Here is an 11,665-nt window from a genome sequence, read left to right on the forward strand (position 1 = left end):
CTGTTCATCTTCACATAACATCAAGGTTATGCTTACAAAAAATACAATGAGATATCACCTCACACTAGTGAGACTGACTCAAATAAAAAAAGAAGGAATGGAAACAACCAGTGCTGGCAGTTTTGTGGTGTAAAGGGAACCCTTATTCACGGTTGATAGGAAGGTAATTCGGTTCAGCTCGTATAGAAAGAATAATTCTTAAAAAAATAAGTAAGAATAAGATACCTATTTGAACTAGTGATTGTAATCTTTGGCATCAATCCCCAAAACACCAAGTCATTGATGTGAAAAGATACATAGAAACCTCTTTTTACTACAGAGCTATTCAAAATAGTCACGGTATGAAAGCAACCTAATATCCAAAACCAGATGACTAGATAAAGAAATTTTGGTTTGCGTATATATACAAGATAACATACTATTCAGTCATCAGGAAAGATGAAATCTTGCCTTTTCCTGCAACATAGAGTTGTAGCAGGTTATGCAAAGTGGAATAAGTTCAGATGAGAGGAAGATATATGAGATGAATTCTCTCATATGATATATATGTGTATACACACACACACACACATATATATATAAAGAAACAAAGCAAGGGATGGACAATGTTCAATGATAACAAAACCTTGGACTTTACCTACAGAATCCAGGTGGCCAAGTGGTGGTAAATGAAAGTTGGATGCGAGCAGTAAGAGACAGACTAAAGTTATGTAAGAACAGTAGTGAACTGGACAAGAACTGGGTGCTGAAAGGAGATAAAGTGATGCCCCTTGAGTAACAATATGCAAACTACAGTGTCTGAAAGAAAAAAATATTTTGCCTTCAATCTTTGAGACATAAAAATATTACAGCTTGGTGAATGGATTCCTAACTGACATAAGTTTAGGCAGTTTCATCCATATTTTTAATAACATACACAAATAGTGGTTTTGCTCTTGTTAGCCCTTTATCATGGGTCATTTCAAACTATAAAACGAACAGTACACTAAAATCTCCATGCACCCCAACTTGTTACAACAATAATCAAGATTAATAATAATCAATTTTCAGCAAGTTGCAATTTATTTGCTCCTTTTAAATGTTTGAATTAATTTTAATGTGCCATGAATTCAACCACCTTGTAGATTGAGAGATGACTACTATACACAGGCCCCTTGGACGGCAATATTAGTTTCAGGTATACTTACAAATGACATTATTTTCATGCCTTCATAATTGTATATGCCACATCACACTCACCACCAAATCTAATATGTAGTTTCCATCATCACTAACCAAAGGACATCCTCTACCTGTCCCATGCTGTCCCACACCACCATTCCTTGGTGACTACCACTGTTGTCTTTGTCCCTTGGTTTGTTCATTTATATTCCCTATGTGGGTGCAACAAACAAAAAATCTTTCTCCTTACTTATTTAGCCTGATACCCTCCAGTTTTATCAATGTTGAAAACAGCAAGAATGTATCTTTAAAAAATATGTTGCTGACTACTATTTTTTTGTGTATATATACCACAGTTTCTTCATACAGACGATTAGCTTATTTTCCTAATGATGACTAGTGCTGTATTCTAGAGTTGTTGTACAATTTATTTTTGCACCTATAGCACTAAAAGGTTTCTTTTTTTACCCTCATAGGAAAGAAGCCCTAGATTGACACAGGTTATCACCATCAACTGGGGCAGAATATAGTACAGCGGATTAGGTGTTTGCACAGCATGCAGAGGACCCAGGCTCGATTTCCAGCACCCCATGTTGTTCCATGACCCTTGCTAGGAGTTGTTTTTGATCAGATTTTAAAGTAATTTCTAGTTAATTATATTTATAATTATAATAACTAGAATCATGATTTACAACATTATTGATAGTTGAATTTTAGGCATATAATATTTCAATACCAATAACACCCCCAATGTCAACTTCCTCAATCAGTGTTCCCATATCCATCATGCTTCCCAGATCAGACCTTTATTATATTTCATTTTAAAGAATCACTGTGAGATACAGCGACAAAGGGATTCATGATTGAGTTTCAGTAATACAATGTTCAATAACCATCATCAGCGCACATTACCCACCACCTATATTCCCAGTTTCCCTCCTGACCACTCCCTTGCCTTATCCCACAGCCTACCTTTGTGGCAGATAGTTTTCTTCTCTTTCTCTCTCCTCTCCTCCCATCATTTTATCTTTTTAGACACTGTGATCTGCAATATTGTTACTGAATGGGGATCATGCATATAACTTTCCCTCCTTTCAGCACGCAGATCTTGTCCAGTGTGATTATTTCCAACTATCAATTTCAAAGTGGTCCCTTCTCTGCCCTAATTGTATTCCCCAGCTATTTCTAGTAAGCTTTGTACCATGGTCGAGTCCTCCTGGCCCTCATCTCTATTGTCTTTGTATACTAATACCATACCATCTATTTTCCTTATATCCCACAAGTAAGAGCAATAAATCAATATATATTCCTCTCACCCTGACTCATTTTGTCAACTTAATACTCTCAGTATCCATCAATGTATAAGCAACTTTCATGACTTAATTTTTTCTGACAGCTATATAATATTCTATTACACAAATGTACCACAGTTTCTTTATCCATACATCTGTGCTTAGGCACTGGGAATTTTTCCAGATTCTGCTTTTGTCTACAGTTCTGCGGTGAGCATAGGCATGCAGAGGGCTTTTCTGCATTGTGTTTTGGGGAGCCTATGTTATATCCATAGGAGTGGTATTGCCGGGTCATATGAAAGCTTAATTTCTAGTTTCTTTTTTCCTTAAGGAATGTTCATATTGTTTTTCAAAAATATTGGATAGGTCAGCATTCCCATCAGCAGTGAATGAGAGTCCCTTTCTCCCACATTCATGCCAGCACTGGTTGTTCTTGTTCTTTGTGATGCGCCAGTCTCTGTGGTGTGAAATGATAATCCATTGTTTTGAGTTAATCAGCCCGTGCTTGGGTGCTAGAGTGTTACTCCTGGTCATATTAATCATTTCCCTGAAAATAAATGATGTGAAGCATCATTTTTTGAAGCATCAATTTTTCATGTCTTTTTGCCCATCTGGATTTCTTCTTTGAAAAAATTTCTGTTCATCTCCAGATCAGATCTGGAAGTAAATCCTTAGCACACTGGGTTGTTACAAAAAAAAAAAAAGCAAAATACAACCAACACAAAAATAACCCAACTAGAAGCCAAGCATCAATGATATTTCCATTTAGTGTTCTATGTTATTTTTACTTTGTCCTCTCACAGGCAGGAAAAATTTTTATAATATTTTAAATTATTTTTCATGATTTTTAAATGTTTGCTTTGTCCTCTCAGAGGCAGGAAACTTTTTTAAATTTTAATATAGTTTTTCATTTTTACTTTGTCCTCTCCCAGGCAGGAAAATTTTTACTTTATTTTGTAATTTTTTCATATTTAATATTTTTTTAAATTTTTACTTTGTCATCTCACAGGCAGGAAAATTTGTACTGTTTTTAATATTTTTAAAATTTTTATTTTGTCCTCTCACAGGCGGGAAAATGTTTGCTTTTTTAAAAATGTTATCTTTTTTTTTTTTTTTTAATTTTTTCTTTGCCCTCTCACCGGCAGGAAAGTGAAGTTTCCTCCACAACCAACAGGGTTCCCCCCGCACCCCCAGATTTTCCCAGGCTCAGGGCTCCCAGCCAATGGGAGCACCTGCGACTTTTCTCAGCCTCTGCTCCTCTGCCAGGGCAGGGCAAAACGCCTAAAAGCCCCCCAATTCTGGGCCCGGAGAGATAGCACAGCGGCGTTTGCCTTGCAAACAGCCAATCCTGGACCAAAGTTGGTTGGTTCGAATCCCGGTGTCCCATATGGTCCCCCGAGCCTGCCAGGAGCTATTTCTGAGCAGACAGCCAGGAGTAACCCCTGAGCACCGCCGGGTGTGGCCCAAAAACCAAAAAAAAAAAAAAAAAAAAAAGCCCCCCCAATTCCCCTTTTGACCTTTAACCCCTGCCCCGCCCCAGGAACAGGAGGAGAGCGGAAGAGGGCGGGGCGGGAATTGGGGGCCCGCGGGATGTGGGTGGGACGCCGGCTGCGTGCCGGTGCCCGCGCGAGATTTGAGACCCCTGGGGCTTTCTCTGCCACTGGCGGCCTCTGCCCGGTAGGTGCCATTCGCTCCGCTCTTCCTCCTCTCCGTTGCCTTCCCGGCCTTCCCCCAGCAGATCCTGGGGCCGGGGCGCCTTTCCGGCCGAGGGGGCCCCCGGGCTGGCCGTCCGGCCGCTGCTGATGGCCGCCGCCTTGCGCTCCGCGGCCCCACCGCGGCCTGCGTGGGCCGGGGCGTCTTGCAGAAGGCCGCGGGGTGCCTCCTGCGGTTCCTTCCACCGGAGGTTTTCAAAACGCCCTTGGAAGCATTTCCTGGAGCCTCGGGAGTGGAAATGCTCCAGTGGTGCGAGGCACAGAGCACAGATTAGGTGGTTTTATTTTTTATTTATTTATTTTTTGTGTGTGTTTTTTGGGGGTCACACCCGGCAATGCTCAGGGGTTTTTCCTGGCTCCGTGCTCAGAAATTGCTCCTGGCAGGCACGGGGGACCATATGGGACGCCGGGAATCGAACCCGATGGCCTTCTGCATGAAAGGTAAACCTACCTCCATGCTATCTCTCCGGCCCCTATTTTTTTTTTTTTTTTAGTCTTTGGAGCCACTAAAGTGCTGGGGTGCCACTCCCGGGCAGATGGAGCTGGACACCATGCATTACTGGGGGATCCAGTGCATGAGCTCCAGACACTTTAAGTCATCTCCTAGAACCTGAAATTAGTCGTTCCCCTTCCCCCCCCCCCCCCGCATCAGATTGCTGGATCCCATGGTAGATTTATTTTGATTTTTTTTTTCATTAAGAAGCCCAGTAATGTTTTCCATCGTGGCTACTGCAAGCTTAGCACTATCTTTCCACATCTGTGCCGATCCTGCTATTGTTTATAATCATTATTGATAAAGATGGGGGCTGATATCCAGGGTTTGTGTTTGTTTGGTTTCAGGCCCACACCTGGCAATGCTTAGGGCTTTCCCTGGTTCTACATTCAGGAATCACACCTGGTGGGCTCGGAGCACTATAGAGGTACCTTAGGTAGAACTTGGGTCGTCTCCATGCAAAGAAAGCACCCTACTCACTGTACAATCTTTGCAGTATTTGCATGGTTTGATTGCATTTCATAAGATTTTTTTTCTATTGAATGGGCTAAATTCTTTATATATTTTGGATACTAATCCTGAACATCCATGGTTAGCAAATACTTCCAGTATTTTCTTTCTGATGATGATTTTCTTAACTGTGCAAGGTTTTTTTAGTTTGAGTTTGGCTTTTAATGTTAATTTACAGAAGTCATCACAGGGCCTTGGGAATCATTTCAAGAGCTGTTGTACCTATCTTGCCTGCTGGAGGCTAGCCTGGAACCCAGGCTTAGAAATAGAATCCAACAACGGTGGGTGAGCCCCCAAATTTAAGTTAGGGTTGTTATAGTAACCTCGGGTACCCTTACGGGGTAACATATGTATGCACACACTTGTATATGTCTATGTTTAGACCACACCCAGCAGTGCTCAAGGCTTACTCCTGGCATTGCTGTAGGATCATTCCTTCAGGGGACTCTACCCACTTTGCTATTGCTCTAGCCATGTCTATTTACTTAAAAATAATTATATTTGGGAAAAGAGCATTATAAGTCATCACAAAAAAACACTGTGAATTTTTTCTCACTGTTTCAGATTTTTCTGTCATTAAGCCATTTTGTTTTAATTTTTGCATAATGTATAGATTTTACAAAAGAGAAGCTTAGGATAGAACTCCAGCTACTTTGTGACTTTTTACCATACCATTGATTGGAGAGCCAGTCTTTATCACATTGTACATTGAGTCTTTTGTATTTTTTTTGTCTATATGCATGGGGGTGGGGAAGATTTGGATTATTTTGTGCCATTGATCATGTTCCATACTGTTGTGTCTATGGCTTTGCAATATATTTTGAAATCAGGGAGTTTGAAGCTTTCTCATTTGTTCATTGGCTTTTCAGGTCTTTCGTGTCTCTGATAACACCTTTTAGGTTTGTTCTATTCCTGAGAAAAATGCCATTGGGATTCTGGTAGGATTGCATTTAATCTATGAATTGCTTTGGGTAGTGTGGGCATTTGCGCAATATTAGCTCTACTAATAATACATGAACATGGTTATCTTCCGATTTATCTGTCTTTGATTACTCTAACATTTCCCTCCTCATTTTTCATTGATTTATAATTCTGTTAACAAGAATTTCATACGTGCATCTTTCTAATACTACAGCCACCACCAGAATGCCTCCTTCCCTCCACCAGTGTACCAAGGAACCTTTCCATGCCCCCTGACCCCAAATAACCTCAGATCTATTGAGCAGCTATTTAGTTTTTGCCTTTGGCCATTTGTTGCTTCCTTATTATGTTTCTTTATATTCCGCAGAGAAGTGATTATCCTGACTTCACACAACATGATAATCTCTAGTTCCATTCATGTAGTGGCAAATTGCACAATTTTGTCTTTTGTTATAGCTGAGTGTGTGTGTGTGTGTGTGTGTGTGTGTGTGTGTGTATATATATATATATTCTTAGCTAATGTGAATGAAGACAGAAACACAAATTTCATTTTGAAACTGATTTTTGGGCCTTTGGGGTAGATTCTGAGAAGTAGAATTGCTAGATCATATGGAAGCTCAATTCTTAGCTTTTTGAGAAGAGGTTGAACCAGTCTATTCCACCAACAGTGGATGAGGTACTTTTGCCCCACATGCACACTAGTGCTTTTTGGGGGTAGGCGGGATTTTTGTTTTTTGGGGGGTTTTTTTGGTGTGCCAATCTCACTAATGTGAAATGGCATTTCATTGTTGTTTTTATTTGCATTTCCCTACTGATAATTGAAAAGTATTTTTATATACCTATTGGCTATCCATATGTATTCCTAAGGAATTGCCTCTATTTTTTTGCTTCCATACTTTTGATAGGGTTGTTTGTTATGCTGAACACTAAGTTTTTGGTATGTTGTACTTACATTTTCATTTGCGTGACATTTTTAACTCCATCTTTTAAAGATGAGTGCTTGTGAATTTTCAGTTTCTTCATTCTGTGGTTGAAAAATGTTCCATGTATGTTTAATAACAATGTATATTTTTGCCTTTGAATGGAATGCTCTGTATGTATCAGTTAAGTCTATGTAGCCTAATATGTCATCTAGTACTAGATTTTGTGGGTCTGAAGAAATAAGTAGTGCTTGCTTTAAACATGGCTGGCATGGGTTTGTTCCGTGGCAACACATATGGTCCCCTTAGCTCCCCTTGGAGTTATCCCTGAGCACTACCAGGTGTGACTCCCCCAAATAAAGACAAAGACAATACTTTGTTAATAAATATTAATAAACAATAAATATTATTAATAATTGATTAAATGTGGAATGTTTAAAGTCCCCTAATATTATAACACTGTCTAATTCCCCATGTTGGTTTTATAATATTAAGTGATCCTATGTTAGGTAAATTAAATTTTGGCAAATGATATATTTCTTAATTGCATTGGGTTTTTAACTTTTTTGGTGTTGTTAAACTTTACATTTTTGGTATTAATTTTTTTTTGGTTTGGGCCCACACCCAGCAGCATTCAGCAGTTACTTCTGGCTCTGCTCTCAGAAATCATTCTGGCTGGAGGGATCAAATAGGTCCCTGGATCGAACCCAGGTCTGTCCTGGGTTGGCCACATGCAAGGCAAATGCCATACTGCTATGCTATAACTCCAGCCCTATGTTATTAATTTGTTTCAACATAATTTTGTCCCAGTTTTTTGAAGGGTTCTATGTTCAATATTATATTCTTTATTCATTATTTCCATCCTAAGTATCTTTGGGTCTGGAGATTTTTTTACTTTATTAAAGATTCATGATTTACAGAGTTATTAATAGTTGAGCTTTAGAAATACAATGTTTTAGCATTTATCCCCCCAACCATTGTCGTCTTCCCTATATCTTCACCTTCCCCACCCTGCCATTTTCACAGGCACCTTTTTAAATTTGTGTGCTAGATTTTGGGTCTCATGATTTCAGTTTTCAATGTTGTTGATGATATGGTTTGGATATTTAACTATTAAGCTGTCTTTTTGTTTTGGTTTTTAGACCACACCTGGTGGCAGTGCTCAGGGGTTATGCTTAGCTCTATGCTCAGAAATTGCTTCAGCAGACAGACTCAGGACTTACATGGGATGCCAGGGATCAAACCCAGGTTGGCCATATGCAAGGCAAACACCCTACCCACTGTGCTATTCTGCCCCAGCTCTGGCCTTGATCGATACCACCTGACTCCCCTTGATTCCTTCCCCCATTCTCATCTGTCTCTTTTACCAACTCTACACAATTTCTTTCCTTCTCCCTATACTGTGTGTCCAAGGGCAGTCTAGATATTCCTCCTTTAAACCATTGCATTTTCTCATCACATAAGTGACATCATCCTGTGGTTAGCTTCTGGCTTACATCACTTAACATATATTTCTGTTCCATCCATGCTGCAGTGAATTGCATGACTTAGTCATTTCTTACAGCTGTGTATGTATATATACCACATCTCCATAATCCATTCATCTTCCATTGGACATCTAGGATTATTCCAAATCTTAATCGCTAAGTATTATAATAAATGTGTGCCTACATCATTTTGAATGAATTTTTTTGTGTTCTGAGTATTGCTACCCAAAGTGGAATTGCTGGGTCATATGGCAATCCAATTCTAAGTTTACTGAGAACCCTCCATACTGCTTTCCACAGGGGTTGAACCAGATGACATTCCCACCAGCAGTGAATGAAAGTTCCTTTTCACCATATGCCAGCCAACACATTGTTCACACTATTTTTATATAATATTTTTATTTTGACCAAAGTGGATTACAAATCATTCACAGTATGTTCACACTATTTTTGACATGTGCCATTCTCCGGTTGTAAGATAGTATCTCATTGTTGCCTTGATTTGGATTTTCCTAATAAATAATGATGATCAATTTTTCATGCGCTTGTTGATCTTCGTCAGAGAAGTCTGTTCATTTCCTCACCCCACCCTCTTTTTTGCGTTTTTGGATTTTTGGGTCACACCCAGAAGCACTCAGGGGCCACTACTCCTGTGCTCAGAAATCACTCTTGACAGGCCCAGGGACCATAAAGGATGCCATCCGTCCTGGATCAGCTGCGAACCGCTGTGCTGTCTCTCCAGCCCCTCCTCTCCCTATTTTTGATGTGGTTTTTCTGCTGGCTTTATTGTTTATGAGTGGATTTTTGGTGTTTTTTATTTTGGTTTTTGGAGTGTTTTGTTTGTTTGTTTGTTTTGATTTTGGGCCATACCCAGTGGCACTCGGGCTACTCCTGGCTCTGTGCTCAGAAATTGCTCCTGCCTTGGGGAACCATATGGGATGCCAGGGTATCAAACCCTGGTCCTTCCTGGGTCAGTAGCATATAATACAAACAAATACCACTGTGCCATCTCTCTGTCCCCTGTTTGAGTGTTTTAAAAACTATATATTAAAATATATTAAAATTAAATATATTGAGTGCAAATATTTTTAACTTGTGTTTCTTTTGCCATGAAGAAACTTTCCCATTTGATTTAGTCCCATTGGAGTTTCTTTCAGCAGCATAAGAGTAGATTGATGGGTTTTGTCCATTCAACATTATTTTGTTTATAGAATTTATTTTATTTACATTAAAATGATTATTCATAGGCATGCATTGCTACTTTGCTGATTGACATAAATTTTTTAATTGTCACATTCTTCTATTACCATCCTCTTGGTAACTTTATGATTTTAGTGCTTTATATAAAATCCTTTCTTGTTAGTTTTACAGATGCATATCATAAGTTTTTGTCTGTGGTCACCATTAGACTTAAATTTGTAAGTCTTTTAGACAGGTAATGTAGTTTGAGTGCATTCTAAAGTCTGCATGTTTACACACTTCATGTCATGCTTTATGGTTTTCATGTCACATTTTAATCTTGTGTATTCCTTAACTAATTATTGTAGCTGTATTTTTCCTTTTTGACACTTCTTATTAGTTTTTTATTAGTGATCAATTTGCTACCTTTACTATGTATTTCCTGTCACCAGTGGTAATTTATACATTTCTATGTTTTCTTTTGCTCAAAAGTGTGATTTTTTTATAATTTTTATTGAGACTAATGTGAATTACAAGTCTTTCACAGTTATATTTAAGGTACTTAGTGACAGTGAATTAGGGCCATTCCCATCACCAGTGTTGACCTTCCTCTGCCCCTGTTCCCAGCATGGTTCCCATCTCCACCCTTAATCCCCTGAGCTGCTGATGTAATAAGTCCCTTTTATGTAAATAATGTGACTTTTATTCAGATTTTTAAAGTCCCTCTAAGATTTTGCCTGAGTCCAGTTTAGTGGTGATGAACTTTAGGTCCTTATGGGAAAACTTATTACGTTTCCTTCAATTCCGAATAGCATCTTAGCTAGAAAATTCTTGGTTAGAAGCTAATTGTCATGTCACCATGTCTACTGACGATATGGCTTTCACTGGCTCTCATGAGACATCATGTACCACCACTGTCTCACAATTTGATGTTGCAATAGACTCTATACCTTCAAAGATGTGCATACATTTTTTTGGTAAAGAGAAAATAACTGAATTTCTTTTTGATAATTTCAACAGTTTATATTTAGTAAAAGACAAAAGGACTTAACTTCATGTAAAAATAATATGATTTGCAATGTTTAAAAAATAAATAAATACATATTTTAGTGGCCATTTTGTAGTAATTATTCTTACATAGTCAGCAAAGTCAGCAGAATTGTTTATAGAGACATTTCTGCCTTTTCTTCCAGACAAGGATTTACAGCATCCTGTATAGAGTTTTCAGGATGTTCTAATAGATTCTGTCTGAATTAAGATAATGGGTAACTTATAGTAGCCGCTTCTTCAATAAGGCAATTCCTGGTTAGTAGCTAATCAAGATTTCTCAAGTTTTAAAATATTAGTTTGTAAATGCCCTACTTTGATGTATGAATCATGCATACATGATACAAGCCAAGCTCATCATGCTAACAGTATCACTGCTTTTTTGTACCACTTAGTGTTTTTCCTAAACAATTATAGTACTGTACCTTTTGTTTTGATATGTCAATACCTTTATTGCAGTATTATAATAAAATTCAAGCTTTAACTTTCCTTTTATTCCTTCAGCAATGTATTCTTCAAAGTTGTTAGTATACCAGCTGGTCTTTTATCAGGCCATTCCAAAAATTTTAAATTTGACCCCCCCTACAATTTTCAAATCTCTTAATATCCGCATTTTTTGGTTTCATTTTGCTTTTTTGTGGTGCCTGCTTTGCATGTGATTGGTGCTTGTTTGACCCCTAGAATTGCATATTGTTTCCCCGGGCACCACTGGCAGAGGAAATCTTAGGCACTGCCAGGTATGGTTTCTGAAAATAACAAACTTCAAAAGCTCTTTAGCCCAAGAGACACTCTATAATACCTATCTGTGCATACTGCTTTTCAAATAACAAGCCACCCATCAATTTCCTCATTATGCTGTGTGCATGTGTTGTCATGATTGTTGTAGTCTTTCCTACATATGTGTAACCTCGGGCTTGAGGGGCAACAGGCAGCATGGGGCGAA

The 11,665-nt window shown here is 38.6% G+C and overlaps 1 long non-coding RNA gene across 1 annotated transcript; it reads left to right on the forward strand.

The window, feature by feature from the left end:
• The first annotated feature begins 5,340 nt into the window (after window positions 1-5,340).
• LOC125999577 (uncharacterized) lies at window positions 5,341-8,228 on the forward strand. The gene is made up of 3 exons (XR_007492108.1): window positions 5,341-5,449; window positions 6,038-6,106; window positions 8,176-8,228. It is a non-coding gene; the product is annotated as an uncharacterized LOC125999577 (long non-coding RNA).
• The last annotated feature ends 3,437 nt before the right edge of the window (window positions 8,229-11,665 follow it).

This window comes from Suncus etruscus, chromosome X (assembly GCF_024139225.1).
Source record: "Suncus etruscus isolate mSunEtr1 chromosome X, mSunEtr1.pri.cur, whole genome shotgun sequence".
NCBI classification, from domain to species: Eukaryota; Metazoa; Chordata; class Mammalia; order Eulipotyphla; family Soricidae; genus Suncus; species Suncus etruscus.